Source organism: Diabrotica virgifera, chromosome 2, assembly GCF_917563875.1.
Source record: "Diabrotica virgifera virgifera chromosome 2, PGI_DIABVI_V3a".
Classification (NCBI taxonomy): Eukaryota; Metazoa; Arthropoda; class Insecta; order Coleoptera; family Chrysomelidae; genus Diabrotica; species Diabrotica virgifera.
The window spans coordinates 203,819,419-203,836,280 of NC_065444.1; positions in this window are offsets into that span (position 1 = coordinate 203,819,419).

The window sequence follows — 16,862 nt, forward strand, 5'->3', positions numbered from 1 at the left end:
TATAATAATGTAAAACATTGGCTTGCAAGATGAATATATAATAGTAAAATTTAATTAATAATATAAATAATGAATATGAGTAATGTTAAAATTTTGGTTGCCAAGATATAAGCAGATAACGTCAAAGTTTCCGACGATTTAACGATTTCTATGAGTTTACGTTTCTTTCAGATACAAACAATAAAGAGACAGAAAAACAATAGTGAGTGCTAGTCAACAGAACCAGATGATATTCTTCATAAGACCGTATTAATATACTTGTATATTATCTACCACAATACCTAAGTTATTATGTAATGAACCCTATAGAGACCAATGCTTTAGGTCTATAAGTACTTATGTTCCCTTACATGCATTGAGATTTAGATGAAAATTTGACAAAATATTATTTGTTGTGTAGACACAACCGATAGTAAAAGATATGATAAGGGAAGTTAAAAAAATAATCTAGTACTTAACAACAATGTCCAATAAATATATAATATATTGCGGAACACAATTCGGTCTATAAATGAGAACATTAATTAAGTACACTTATCTTTGTTCCAATCTAGATGAAATTCCTTCAGCTCTAATTCCAAGTGTTGGCTTATGGACGTGCCGGTTTATCAGACGGTAAGCGGCTCTATGAGTATACACATCTTGGGGAAGATTTACGTTCCGGATAATTAATAGGAATGTTATTCTTAGTGCATTTTCCATATAAGTTGTCTTTGTGGGATATTAAAAGCTTGGTTCTATTTCATAATTCTCTAGGTACGGCTAAAAAGAGAGGTTCTCATTAGGTATCTAGAAATTTTTTCCTGGATACAAGGTGAGACAGACCGGTTACAAAAGATAACCGAACATATTCTTCCACATAAATGGGAAGGTCATTTATCCAAAATGAAATTACATTATTACTTAAGTAATATATTTCTAAAAGTAGCTTTGCTAGATTTGACTTTTTAAGGTATAAAATTATTCATTTTGATATATGTGTTTCCTAAATTTCCAAAAGAAATTTTAAAATAAAATCACTTACCAGACGTTCATTTTAGGTATATTATATCTTTACAGATATATTTAGCTTGCTTTGTAATTGCAATTCCAAAATAGATTTATTGAATCTCTCCTATTCTTTTATGTATGACGTCTGCCGGTTTTTCTCCAACACATATTTGTCTTTATTTGGCCTTCTTAAGTCGTTGGTTAGCTAGCACTAATTCTGTTTTCATTTTCCTACCTCGATCGTAAGGTAAACTTTTTGTTATTCGATGTTAATTATTACGGTTGTCGGGAGTGGCTACTCGTAAACGTAGCGGAACGCTATATTCCCCCTCCACTCGATATAATTTTCCTTCAGAAAATTATTCTGGCAAAAACCAAAACGAAGTTTATTCTTGGCAGGGTTAGTACTTTAATATGGGTCAGGAGTAGTAGCTCCTAGCAGTTGTAGCTGTAGTTACAGTCACAACCACTCCACAAAGTTAAAGATAGGATTAGTGCATCAACTAACTAATCTAATCTAACCTAAAACATTAATTTTGAATTTGGCTCAAAGTGGGTAAACATCCACATTATACCACATATTTACACAAGGGAAATAAAAGGCAACACTTCTCATGCTTCCGAGCATGGAAGAGTGCGGGCACAAAAGTATGACACACTTGTGTGGATCCAACACAAGAGTGCATCAAGGTAAGTTCCCAAGATTCCGGAACCGGTATGGTTTACGGAGATCGCGAGAAAGGAACTTTTCCTTCCTTAACGTAGACAAGGACTAGTCTGATGATCTGCATCCAGACTTTATTTACGAATGAACCGTATACTAGGTATCTTAAAGTTTACTAATAGTTATTCTTGCTGTACCATTACTTACATCAATTAAACTTATTAAATCGTTCACATTAAAGGCTTAGATTACACGTAACCCCAAATTGTTATCAACGTGAACTAAAGGTACTAGAAAAAAATATTCCCGACTAAAACAAAGTATCCACCCAACTACATAAAGAACCATTAAATTTGGCCTTACTCACTATCGGACTCACTATCGATTTGGATATTAGCACCTAAGTTAATCCAAAGATGAACACAAAATTTATTGTTGACATATTCAACCGAGAGTAACCAGGATATTCTCCAACCGATTCAAAACATGGTATCAAAGATAACTTAAGGTAAGGAAATAGAGATGTAACATAACTCTCTTAGGTAAGATAAGATAAGATAAGATAAAGTGAAGTACGATACGCTAAGTTAAATATATTATATATCCAATGCAGATATAAACCAGGTAGTTAAGAATGCACAGCAAAACAAAAAATGGACAAACAAAACAGTTCCACAAATGGATAGCCATTATCGTATCCATCCAAATATGGTTCCGTCAGTATAATTCATAATCAATTCCCGAATTGACTTAATATAATTACAGGTAATAATCATTGAAAGGTAACCTAAAGATAACCTAACTTAATATCTGTATCCGATAAATCTATAGCCTAAGGCTACAGCTGATTTCAGTGTACGATATACCAAAACGTTTGATAATCAGTGTATTTTTATACTAACACATGTATAAGCATCAACACAAGTAAGTTCTTAACTAAAATTTCTCAAAAGTAAAACTAAAATTTAAGAACCAAAATCAAACAATTTCATCTGAAACCGTATATTTATAGATCAGTTCCTAAAATCAATGACAGAAGAGGTCCGAACTGGACTACTATAGTGGACCAATGCGTAAGAAAACGAAAACCAAATATTAGAGTAGTCACTAAACAACAGCTAATGAATGTATTTTCCAAAATTATTGATATAACAACCATCAACGAAATTAATATTAAAGGTATTGGGTTATCGCCTTGTACAAGAAAAAAATCCATTGTATAACTTGATGAAGACTTAATCTATGCTACAGAACCGAAGATGGTCAACGACCATATTCGCCACATAGCGACTCCAGGTAAAAGTACATCCATCACAAAATATAGCATGGATTACGAAATCCGCTAACGATCTAGTCCGGAATTTGATCAACGAATTCGAACCCACGTATTATGCTTAGATACACCTATATACCCATATATAACAAAATTTACTAATAAAAGTGAAAAGACAATATTTAAAAGCAATTTACCTATAACAGTCTAATATTTTGAGAAGTGATAATAATGGAATACCCTGTATAATGCATTTATTACACCAGACAAATGTTATGACATTCCCTGTGCAAACGCTGAGTCCATAATATATGTGAACAACTTAACTATCAAAGGTAAAATCAAGAGCAGAGGTAAAAATAATAATTACCAAATAGCAAAAATAAGAGTTTTTTTTTAGGAAACTAGCAAGTTGCAGACTGCGATAAAAGGTTCCAAAATTAATGCAGAACGCAAGTTAATACCTAATCATCCTCTGAGGTCGAGGACTCAGAATCCATGACTGTTTTATCAGGTAGGAGATCTTTGACATGAAAACGACCAATTCGTTTATTGGACGAATTGTCTTTTAGTTCATAGACAAGAGGCGATATTACTTTTAAAACCGTACATGGAATATACTTCTGACAAAATTTCGCCGCTATGGCATCATTTTTACTTGATTTCACAAAATTTCCTTTTAGGACTCGGTCTCCAGGATAAAAACGTAACGGTCTTTTCCTTAAATTATAATATTTCTGGGAACGTAAATAAGAAGATTTCAATCTCTTCCGAATATCGGCAAATATAGGGGGTAGGTTTTGGAGATCCTCTAGTCGATGAAGATTCTCAGAAACTTGTGGTAAAGTAGTTGCATTATCGGAAATTAAACCAAAATAATCGCCTGAGAGAGGAACATTTCGACCAAAGTTAAGATACGCGGAAGAACATTTAGTGACCTCGTGAGTGGAAGTCCTTATGGCTTGGGCAACAGAATGAATGTATTGATCCCACGACCTATGGTCCTCAAATGTATAAGACCTTAAAGCGGTAACAATACTACGATTTACACGTTCTGAGTGGTTCGCTTGAGGGTGATATGCAGCATTATAGAAAATCTTCTGCACCCTATATTTGGACATAAGAGTCTTGAAAGCGTTCGAGATAAATTGGGGCCCATTGTCACAGGAGACAATTTGAGGAACGCCAAATACTAAAAATACTTGTTCTTCCAAATACTTAATAATTGCTGGGACTGTGGCTTTCCGAAGAGGGCAAACCAAAGGAAATTTGGTGAAATAGTCCACTACTACGAGACAATAAGTATTTCCTGTATAGCTACGAGGGTATGGACCAATTAAATCGAGAGAAATCATCTGCCAAGGGAAATTAATATTTCTAAAAGAACCCATAAGACCAGCTTGTGGTAAGTTACTTGGTTTACAAGTAGCACAAACTATGCATTTAGAGATGTACCTTTTAATGGATTTGCGCATGCCAGGCCAATAATATAACTCAGCAATACGGTGGTAAGTTTTATAGAAACCAAAATGGCCAGCAGTAACTTCGTCATGACACATACGCAAAATATTTTCCCTGTTTGGCGTAGGTACAACTATTTTCCATTCGGTCATATTCGATAATACCTCAACAGGACTTAAAATGTGTTTGTACAGCACATTGTTCTCCACCTTAAAATCGGGATATCTTTGTGGGTCTTGAGTAACCTTATCGACCATATTTTGATACCACGCATCAGGAGTTAACGAAGATAGATCTAAAACATTAATATCAAAAACACGGGAAAGAGCATCAGCAACCACTACTCCGGCTGCCTTTCGATGGACAATCTTATACGAATAGGCAGTCAGTTTACATATCCATCGGGAAAGTCTCTGAGAAGGGTTTTTCATGCTGTGAAGCCATACCAAAGTACTATGGTCCGTAATTATCGTGAAATTACGACCCTCTAAATAATAACGAAAAGCTTCTAAACCCTGAATAATAGCTAATAGTTCTTTCTCCGTAGTCGAATAGTTTTTCTGCGCCTTATTCAGTTTCTTACTCGTATAAGCTATTGGGTGTTCAGAGCCATCTTTCACCTGAAATAGCACGCCACCAGAAGCGGTGTTAGAACAATCGGTCATCAGATAAAAATGTTCGTTAAAATTAGGTGAGATCATGACTGGAGCGCTCGTTAGTTCATCTTTAACGCGCCTAAACGCTTCATCGGCCTCAGGAATCCAAATAATCGTTTGGCCTTTTTTCCTATCCTTCAGAAGATCAGTAAGGGGTGATAGTAAGGTAGAATAAGACGGAACAAACCGACGATAATATCCACACATGCCTAAAATTCTGCGAACTTGGGTGGTAGTTTTTGGGATGGGAAAATCTCTTATAGCGGCGACCTTTTCAGGGTCTGTCCTAAGACCCTGGTTATCAACCATATAGCCTAAAAACTTCAAACTTGGTCGACAAAATTGACATTTATCAAGATTAACCGTTAAATTGGCCTCTTTTAACCGGACAAATAATTTATTCAAAATTTCGATATGAGTAGAAAAATCCGGGGTGACTACCAAGATATCATCAAGATAATAAAACACGTAGGGCTTTAACTGAGAACCTATTACTATATCCATGAGACGACACATAGTTTGGGGAGCAGATACTAACCCAAAAGGCATTGTTACAAATTGAAACAATCCTTTACCATTGACGGCAAAAGCGGTATATTTCCTACTCTCAGTACTAAGAGGTATTTGTAAAAAAGCTTTTGAAAGATCTATAGACGATATGAACTTCGAGTTTTGAAGTTTGCTCAAAATAATATCAATTCGAGGGATCGGGAAAGCATCCCGATTTACTGTGATGCTGTTTAACTTACGTCCATCAAAACAGACCCTAAATGATCCATTCTTTTTTTTTCGTGAGCCATAATGGACTACTATAGGAAGACGTAGACGGTTCGATGATATTACGTTTAAGCATTTCATCAATCTCTTGGTCTAAATCTTTTTGCCACGCTTGGGGTATCGGATATTGGTATTGCCTAAATGGTGTGGGATTATTCACTTCAATAGAATGGGAAAGCAAGGTAGTACGGCCTAACTTATCCGTAGAGGAGATAGAATTAACCTTGGAGATAGTTTCTTGTAACTGATTTTGTTCCTCATTTGATAAACTAGAAAAATCTTGTACGGCATTCAAGCTCGAAATATTAAATGAAGATATAGACATAGAAAAATCAGAGCAGTTAAGTGTGCTATTAAAAACATTAAGAAAATCCATTCCAAGGATAACTGAATTTTGCACTGAGGGGATAACATAAAAAGTAACATTTCTGCGGATATTCGCTACAGAGACTTCTGTTACGAATTTGCCCGTGATGGGTTGTACAGTTCCATCAGCAGTCGATACTTGAAGAGAAGAAATCGGGTTAACTTTGACTTTATCGTTGTCTATTAAACGAAGAGATAAAAAACCTAGTAAAGATATGTTTGAACCACTGTCCAGAAGTGCTAAACAAGATTGACCTAATACTTCGATAGGGAGATACGGACGATTATCGTTATGTTTCCTAACTAATAGAGAATTTAAATCTAAGGTTGTTTTATCAATCACTATGGTGTTGCCAGAAAATTGAGATATAGGTAGACAGGTATCTCCTTCCTTAATTTTTCTGGAAGAAGGTAAAGGTAACGGAATTAACGCAGAGTTAAGTTCTTGTTCGAGACCAGGAGATGGGAGATTTAATGAAGATACTGAGAAAGAAACACTATCATTATCTGATTCGACATTAAAGGGTGTCTGCTTCAGAAAACTTAATCTTGAGATAGGTTGTTGTTTGAAGTTGTTGTCTTTTTGGACGAAATACCTTTCCCTTTTCGACTGGTAGAAGGTACGGGAGGGCTTGACGTGTTGAGTCCTGTATTGTTTATGGAAGTTACGGAATTCCCTGATGGAGAGACTGTCAGAGGAGGGCTCAGGGTACAATCCTCTAAACGACCGTTTCCCTGACAATTCCTACACTTGGGTTTAGTGGTATTTTCAAGGCCACACCCAAAACAAAAGGGACGCAATCTGGGGTTTGGGCATGCAGAGAAGGCATGTCCCTGAGTATAACAATTCCAACATACGATCGTGGAGGTAACGGTAGATACATTGTGTTTCGGTACTTTATTTTGCCATGATCGATTTCGTGAAAAGGAATTCTGAGTAGAAGACGGGAAAGGACGAGACGAAACTACAGTTGAGGGTTGATTAGACCAAGAAAATGTTTCTTCTAACCGCTTACATTTTTCCGTAAGTTCGTCGATACTACGGATTTCTACAAGAGCTAGTTGAGAGTGATATGAGGGTAACAAAGATTTCATGATGATTCTTACCTTTTCGGATTCCGTGAGAGGAATGTCAAGACGACTACACAACCCAAGGATGTTGTTGATAAACATAGTAACGGGTTTATTCTGGAGTTGTTTCCGCTTTTTAATGTCATCCAAAAGATCATCTTGGTAGGAATATGGTAGGAAATCAGCTTTAAGTTTTTGCACCAGATCTTTCCAGCAAGAAAGGTTAGAGCGATTATTCATAAACCAAGTGAACGCAGGACCGGTAAACAACTCAGCGGAGGCTGCAAATAAGTCATCCTCTGGAATACATCTAGAGATTCGCAAACATTCAACTTTCTCTAAGAAAGCGACAACAGTATCACGATCACCTGTACCAGAAAAAGAAATACCCCATTTATGAACTTGGGCAGATTTAGAAAATGGGAAGGGTGACGCATTGTGTATGGGTGCATTTGGAGTGGAGGTAGCAGCTGGGTTTCCCCGAGCATCGAGGTCACCTTCAATATCCAAGATTTTGACTTCGACGGTTTTCTGGTATAATTCCTGTTCATCGGTATCACACTCTAAGCGACTTACTCGTTCAGATAAATGAGCTACTCTAGACGACAATCTAGCAAAGGTAGGATCCAGTATTGTACCCCTGAATATCCCGATTTTCTGGGTAAGGTCTTTCAGTGTGTCCTAAATCTCCTACTTATGTTTGTCAAAGGGAATACAGGAGGAAGAAATTTGCCGAAAACTCCTATTTTCCTTCTCCTGTCGCAGAGCTCCACGCAATATTTTGCGTTTAGCCTCGACGGTAGGATATTCAGTAACATCAATACTTCGGATTTTAAGCTCGTAATCTAACTCTTTTACCAGTAAATGATCAACTTTAAAAGTGGACATTTTAAAAAAGAAACTTTCAGTATCAAGGCAAAACGCCCCAATGAAGTTTAGATACATAAACTCAATAAAAAAATTTTACAACTGGCACAAAGCCCGCAAATTTAATCGCATACAGTAATCTAAAATTGAGATAGAAATCAGAACCTAATAAACATATACCTATAACCCAAAATATATAATTGTGTGGATACAAGTGCCAGTACAGGATAACATAATAATTATAAGATACCAAAAAATATGTAACGTATAAAAATGTAAAAATTCAGTTTATTAAATATTAACGTCACCTTCAATAAACATTTATATATTACCTTTTAACTTATGTTCGTATACCACCCAACAATTAATGCTATATCCTCAATTCTAAAATAATTTCCCTTACACCTGTATACTCTCTCAAAGAAAACAAAATGATACACTGCTACTATCAACTTTTTCTTTTTTTTTTATTCCAAAGCAACAAACAAACTGTAAGTGATAATTCGCAATAACCAAATTGAATAAGAGAATGTAGTGTAACTAACACTAAATCACCACCTAAATGAAAAACAACAGCTCCACGATGGTCTCGCCACTTTATAACCCTTATAGTAGGGTTATATTTTTTTTTGTACTAAAATTTGATTGATGAAAGAAAGGGGTAGTGAGAAACGGCTTAAAAAGTTAAAATTAGAATGAAGATAACAAATTATTTATGAGGATGATGATGAGACGTAAAAGCTCAGGAAGTGGAGATCGGCTTATTTTCGTGCTGTTGTTTAGGGGAGAAAGAGATAGTGATAATGGAAGAAACCAGAAAAATTAAAAAGTAATGAAATACTAAAAAGAAAAGAACTGACCTATGATCAATAAACCAAAGATGGGCGCCAGAAGTAAATGCCTTTTAGAGCCTTTACTTCGTTGATAGAACAGTGTGGGAGACTAGAAGAGAGAGAGAGAGAGAGAGAGAGAGAGAGAGAGAGAGAGAGAGAGAGAGAGAGAGAGAGAGAAATAACGAGAAAGATATAAACAAACCAAATAACTTAATCCTGAAATAAAATATTATATGAACCCATACAGTTGAGAGATATCAGGTGCAGGTGAAATGATACAAACCCAATAGGTATACCTTATTTTTATTGTGTAAAAAAAAATATCTAGATATATGTAAAGTAAGATTTTGGTAACTAATGTATATATATATAATGTAAAATTTCTAGCTAAAAATATAAATAATGTATAATAATGTAAAACATTGGCTTGCAAGATGAATATATAATAGTAAAATTTAATTAATAATATAAATAATGAATATGAGTAATGTTAAAATTTTGGTTGCCAAGATATAAGCAGATAACGTCAAAGTTTCCGACGATTTAACGATTTCTATGAGTTTACGTTTCTTTCAGATACAAACAAAAAAGAGACAAAAAACAATAGTGAGTGCTAGTCAACAGAACCAGATGATATTCTTCATAAGACCGTATTAATATACTTGTATATTATCTACCACAATACCTAAGTTATTATGTAATGAACCCTATAGAGACCAATGCTTTAGGTCTATAAGTACTTATGTTCCCTTACATGCATTGAGATTTAGATGAAAATTTGACAAAATATTATTTGTTGTGTAGACACAACCGATAGTAAAAGATATGATAAGGGAAGTTAAAAAAATAATCTAGTACTTAACAACAATGTCCAATAAATATATAATATATTGCGGAACACAATTCGGTCTATAAATGGGAACATTAATTAAGTACACTTATCTTTGTTCCAATCTAGATGAAATTCCTTCAGCTCTAATTCCAAGTGTTGGCTTATGGACGTGCCGGTTTATCAGACGGTAAGCGGCTCTATGAGTATACACATCTTGCGGAAGATTTACGTTCCGGATAATTAATAGGAATGTTATTCTTAGTGCATTTTCCATATAAGTTGTCTTTGTGGGATATTAAAAGCTTGGTTCTATTTTATGATTCTCTAGGTACGGCTAAAAAGAGAGGTTCTCATTAGGTATCTAGAAATTTTTTCCTGGATACAAGGTGAGACAGACCGGTTACAAAAGATAACCGAACATATTCTTCCACATAAATGGGAAGGTCATTTATCCAAAATGAAATTACATTATTACTTAAGTAATATATTTCTAAAAGTAGCTTTGCTAGATTTGACTTTTTAAGGTATAAAATTATTCATTTTGATATATGTGTTTCCTAAATTTCCAAAAGAAATTTTAAAATAAAATCACTTACCAGACGTTCATTTTAGGTATATTATATCTTTACAGATATATTTAGCTTGCTTTGTAATTGCAATTCCAAAATAGATTTATTGAATCTCTCCTATTCTTTTATGTATGACGTCTGCCGGTTTTTCTCCAACACATATTTGTCTTTATTTGGCCTTCTTAAGTCGTTGGTTAGCTAGCACTAATTCTGTTTTCATTTTCCTACCTCGATCGTAAGGTAAACTTTTTGTTATTCGATGTTAATTATTACGGTTGTCGGGAGTGGCTACTCGTAAACGTAGCGGAACGCTACACTTTAGGAAGCATTTTCGAACTAAGTGAATTGGGTTAAATTGTCTTAAAATTATCTGAAGAATCTTCTGTCTTCGTTTGTCGGTAGAGTTTATGGACACCCTGTATTTACGCATATTACATACAATGTTGTATACATGCAACGGTTAAAAATAGTGTAGCGACCGGTTGATTAGCAATTAATTAAAAAACAAAGGGGTTTTCGATATTATATTGCAAAAAGCTCTTCGGGACTTTTTCAATAGATATTCTTAGAATATCCACGTACCTTGGAATCATTGAAATTTTTGGTGTTTTACATAGTTTTTGAAGGTTAAAAATGGCCGATTTTGCAATTTTTAAATCGCTTATATCTCGAAAACTATTACTTTTACAGAAAAGTCACTTAATATATTTTCTATTTGGACTGATTCAAAAAACCTAAAAAAATTTATCCAATGCAAAAAAAATAATTTTAAAAAAAAAACCAAAAACAAACGTTTAAAAAATTTTTTAACTTTTTGATCCTGGCAACATACAAATTGGTTAAGAGGGGATATTTTCAAGCAAGATGGTGAAAAAAAAATTGAATCGAAATATTTTTCCGTACATATTTATATTTACGCATGTTACATATATTTACATGCAACGGTTGCCAATCAAGCGCCCGCTTGATTGGCAATTAAAAAACAAAGGGGTTTTCGATAATGTATTGCAAAAAACTCTTCGGGATTTCATTAATCAATGTTCAAAGAATATCTTCTTACCTTGGCAACCTCGAAATTTTCAGTTTTTCACATAGTTTCTGAGGGTTAATAATGGCCGATTTCGCAATTTTTAAATTTTTAATTGCTTATATGTCAAAACTATCAACTTTATAGAAAAGTCACTAAAGACCTTTTCAGTTTGAATTGATCAAAAAAACCTAAAAAAACTTTGTTCGATGGAAAAAAAATAATTTTAGGAAAAAACATAAAAAACGTTTAAAAAATTTTGACCCACTTTTGGACCTGGCAACATGCAAATTTGTTAAAACGGGTCCTTTTTGAGTAAGATTGTTCAAAAAATCCGAATCGGAATTTAGCATATCATTAATGAAGCATAAAAATGCGATTTATAGACATTTTATATACCTATTATAATATTAGTTACCTGAGATCGTATTACAAAAAATGTAACACCACTAATTTTATTAGTAGTCGATTTATTTTACAAATCCTCTCTAGGCTAAATTAAATTGGGAATAGGAACGTGTTTACATGGTGTCTAATAACCTATCAGTCTGCTAATGGACGCTTGACCTTCCTTGACATAATATACCTATCCTAAAGGAATATTTTGACGCTGAAAATAGGCTGTATCGAATTTCCAATGTCGGATAACGTTAATGTGGGTTAAAATATTAATATGGATAGCACAATAATCAAACTTTTCGTAACGAAAAACTAAACTTTGTAACGATAAACTACCACAGAAAATTGAAATATTATGGTAAAATAATATTTCAATTTTCAGTCTCTCAGGTTGTGAGTACGTATTGTCTTAATGGAAAATATGAACGATGGAAATTTAGACAGAGAAAAATAAAAAAAATAGGTAAGTTCGTCCGCTATAACCTTTCCCATGCGTCACGATTCATTTTCAAACAAATTAAGTCAAAACTTAAAGTAAAACGAACGTCGATGTGTATATTTATGTTACAGTTCAGGTTGATTCTCAGTTAGAGTTGACTTTTGCTAGTTCGAGTCAACTCCAACTGAAACGAGCAGTAAAAGTTGATTTGAAAAATTTAAATCAACTTTTACTAGTTGAAATTGACTTTTCCTAACTCTTGTTAGTAAAAGTAGATTATACAATTTATACGAGTATAATCTCACGTGCATTTTTGATGAGTGTGCGTCTCTTTGTTTTGACCATTTCAACTACTATTAGTCCAGGGGTATCGTCGCCCCCATTAGGTAAATTATTCTGATTCGATTTTTGTTCACAAACTTACTCAAACAAATACATCCTTATAACAAATACACAGTGTCAGGCAATACGGCGGTCGAAAAATTGTTTAACCAATTTTTGTTAACCAAATTCACAAAAATAATTCTTATCTACTGTACCTCATATTATGCATAAGTTTTTATTGTGTGAAAATTGTAAATATAGATAGCAGTACATGAAGGGTTTAAAGTGTGCCTGAAGTAGTAATGTATTTTATCTACTCTATGTCATATTATGTATAAATTTTAGTTTGTGAAAACTGCCATTATAAATAGCAGTGCGTGAAAGGTTTAAAGTGTGCGTGATGTAACAATGTATTTTAAATGGGATTTACTTTTTCTCACATTTTCAATGGGTTTTTGACACACTTTCATATAATCAAATATCCTCAACTTTCACGTTGTCATGGTGATGACAATTTGAGCAATGGCTTACAACAAAATTTTTGACAGTTTTGTGGTTTGAAAGTAGTTAGGATTTTTAGATGTCAAAGTTCTAAAAATTGTAGAATAGAGATGAATTCCAATGAGGAACAGTTACAGTTTTTTTATTTGTTTATCGGAGATAAAATATTGTATGAAACTGTGCGTGGAGTATTTTTTGCGAACTTACGCGATGTATAGCTTGCGATCTAAAAATCGCGTGCGTTCGCAAAAAGCATACTTCACGAACTGTTTCATAAATAACTATTAAATGAGATTTACTTTTTCGCACTGTTTTTTAGCACACTTTCATATAATCAAATATCCTTAACTTTCGCCTTGTCATGGTGATGACATGTGAGCAATAAATTACAAAAATGTTTTGACGGTTTTGTGATTTGACAGAAGTTTGAATTTTTAAATGTCAAAGTTCTAAAAAATTGTAAAATAGGAATGTATTCCAGTGACGGAGAGTTGCAGTTATTTTTATTTGTTTTTTGGTAGATAAAATATTGTATGAAACTGTAATGCCTGAAGTAATTTTTGCAAACTTAGGCGATGTATAGCAGTCGGCCCGCTCGTGCTCTAAACATCGCGTGCGTGCGCAAAAAGCATACTTCACGAACTGTTTTATAAATAACTAAGTATTTCACTCCGGACAAATTTTTTTAATTATTTTGGTCATTCGGAGCAAAAAAGGTCTCTTGTGATTTTTCTCTAAAATTGATAGTTTTTGAGTTATACGCGATTTAAAATTTGAAAAATGCGAAATGACCATCTTCAAAGCTTAATAACTCGATTAAAAACTATTAATATGAAAGTCAGATAGTCATCTAATCAAAGTTTAAACCCCCCCCCCCTACAATATCCTGAAGAAATTTTTGTCATTATTTTATTACTAAGCTGTTATTTTTAATTATCAACAATGAGCGCTAAAAGCGTATTGAGGCGGCCGTCAATGGGAGTGCGAGTAAGATCCTCCATTCCAACTCCAATGGTGCATCTCAGTCGAACTTACGTGGACAGCAGCCTCAATACGCTCCTAGCGCTCATTGTTAATTATTACAAATAACAGCTTAGTAATACAATAATGACAAATATTTCTCCAGTATCTTATAGGGGGGGGGGTCGTTAAAATTTGATTTGGTGATATTCTGACTTTCATAATAATAATTTTTAACTGAGTTATTAAGCCTTGAAAATGGGCATTTCCGCATTTTTCAAATTTTAAATCGCGTATTACTCGAGAACAATAAATTTTACAGAAAAAAACACAAAAGACCTCTTTTGCTCCCAATGACCCAAATTAATGATGTAAAAAAATGTTCTAAGTGAATTTTCTTGTGAATTTGTTTAAAAAAAAAATGGTTTAAACAATTTTTCGATTACGGTACCGCCTGACACCCTGTGGATTCGTTATAAGAACCTCTTTTTGAGTAAGTTTGTGCAAAAAAATCGAACTCTAATAATTTACCTGACGGGGGCGACGATACCTACTGGACTATAAATATCACGATTTGAACATAATATACAGTAACGTTTAATTTCTAGTAGCGGTTGTTTGTGTGAATCAACTTTTACTAAATGGCATTGGGAAGAGTATACTTTAACTAGTTGGAGTCTACTTTTACTAGTAAATGTTGAACAAAAATCTTCATTTTATATTTGTAATCAACTTTTACTAAAACCAGCCGTTTGAGTCGACTCGAACTAGGAAAAGTCAACTCCAACTGGATAATCAACTTGAACTGTAACATATATACATTTTGTATACTGCATACTATATACCAGCCAGCGGTTCTCAATCTTTTTGTGTCATGTAACACCAAATACATTTTATTATTTTTGGTACCACCTAACTGAAATACATATTATCTAACTAGGTGGTCTAATTAACTATAATAGTGGTGCTGATTTTGGCTGTTTTTGCGTTTTGTGTACCACCTCAAAAAATGAATGCACCACCAGTGGTACATGTACCACATATTGAGAACTGCTGCTATATACTATATTTATACTACACACATCGGCGTACGTTTCACTTTATGTTTTGACTTAATTTGTTTCAAAACGAATCGTGACGCAGGGGAAAAGTTATAGCGGACGAACTTTTAATTATGTTTATTGGGGTGGGTCGAAAAAAAAATAATTTTTTAATCGCTATACCGCGGAAAACTTGCCTTTGGTGTATACAAGTAAAATGCAAAGTAGAATATAGTATATTAAGTATGGAGAACGGTAAGGGTTTTATACCGATCGAAGACAATTGTTTGGAGGAGGAGCAGAGCGACGACTCCAATTATTTTCTGAGATCGGTTACCCTTAACGTTCGACATGCTTATAACGATTTTTGCACGATTGATACCATTATAAATTATAAAATTAAACAGTTTAGTCATATTGACTAGTTTCATTCATTTTATCAAGATAGATACTTTGGTTGTTAGGTAGTAACTAGGGTGCATAACAACAATGGAGAATTGAGTTTTTATTTAGTTGTCAATAATTTTAAGTACAATTTTGATTATTATAAATTAAAATATGAGCGAAAGTGAATTTGAAGAAATTGAACGGGCTTGGGAAGAAGGGTGTTCCGCAATTATTCCCGAAAAATCCAAAATCCGTTATCAAAATACCTACCAAAGTTTTAAAAAATGGTGCGAAGGCAAGAATTTAAGAATCGAAGAAAATACTCTATTGGCATATTTCGTTCAATGACATATGCAGTTGAAAGCTCCTGGAAGCCTCTGGGCAGAATATTCAATAATTAAATCCACCGTTTTTCTTTATGATGGCATTGATATTTCCAAGTTTTCAACTTTGATCGCGTATTTGAAGAGAAAAATGTTGGATATAGGCCTAAGAAAGCGAGCATTTTTACAAGGGAGCAATTCGAAAAATTTCTGATGGAAGCACCGGATGAAGAATTTCTAGTTCACAAGGTAATATAAGCTAGTTTAGGTAAAAGAATTACTCTAATGAAGGATTCTGCAGGAGTTTCTGTTAGAAGTGAAACCACAGCCCAAACAAGTGAGATTTCATTAAATAATTTAACAAATTTTACCATAAGTTTCAATATTAATAAATAATTCGTTAGTTTTCTTTATCCTTTCAAAAAGTAAATTAAAATTAAGAGATTTTTTAACTCGACGGTAAGTGAATTACTTACCGTCGAGTTGGAGTACTTACCGTCGAGTTGGATTACTTACCGTTGAGTTGCTAGTAAATGTCACCTACTGACGTAAAATCTGTCACGGTAAACAGTCAAAAATGATCAATCGTGCAAAAAAGTTATATATTGAAACTCCAGCTAGCGCATCATACTTAAAATTTAGTTTTTTTTAAATCCAGACATTTTTCAATTATTTTTACAATATTTAGCCCATAACATTTGAACGTGCTATAGTAAAAACTCTTTAGTAACTAGTTTAAAAAATGGAAAATAAATTTGAAACAGACAATATCTTTTAATTTGCGGTAGTGCAAATTACTTAAAAATTGGAAAAATTTACATATTAGCAACTTAAAAGAAGGTGTGGTCTAGTATGTTGTGTTGGGTGTTAATAGTACAATCCATTTTTTGTTCTTTTATTTAACACTCCATTTAATTGGAATAGAATTACTATAGTGTGTTTAAAGGTATAAAGGATATAATTAATACAATTTATAATTTTAATAACATGTTTTATTGAACCAAAAAAGAAACCAAATTGTAGCCAAACAATGTCAATAAATTAAATGAAATTTTGACTTTAAAAAGCGTCTTTTACTCACTATTTCTGAGTGGGTACGTTGA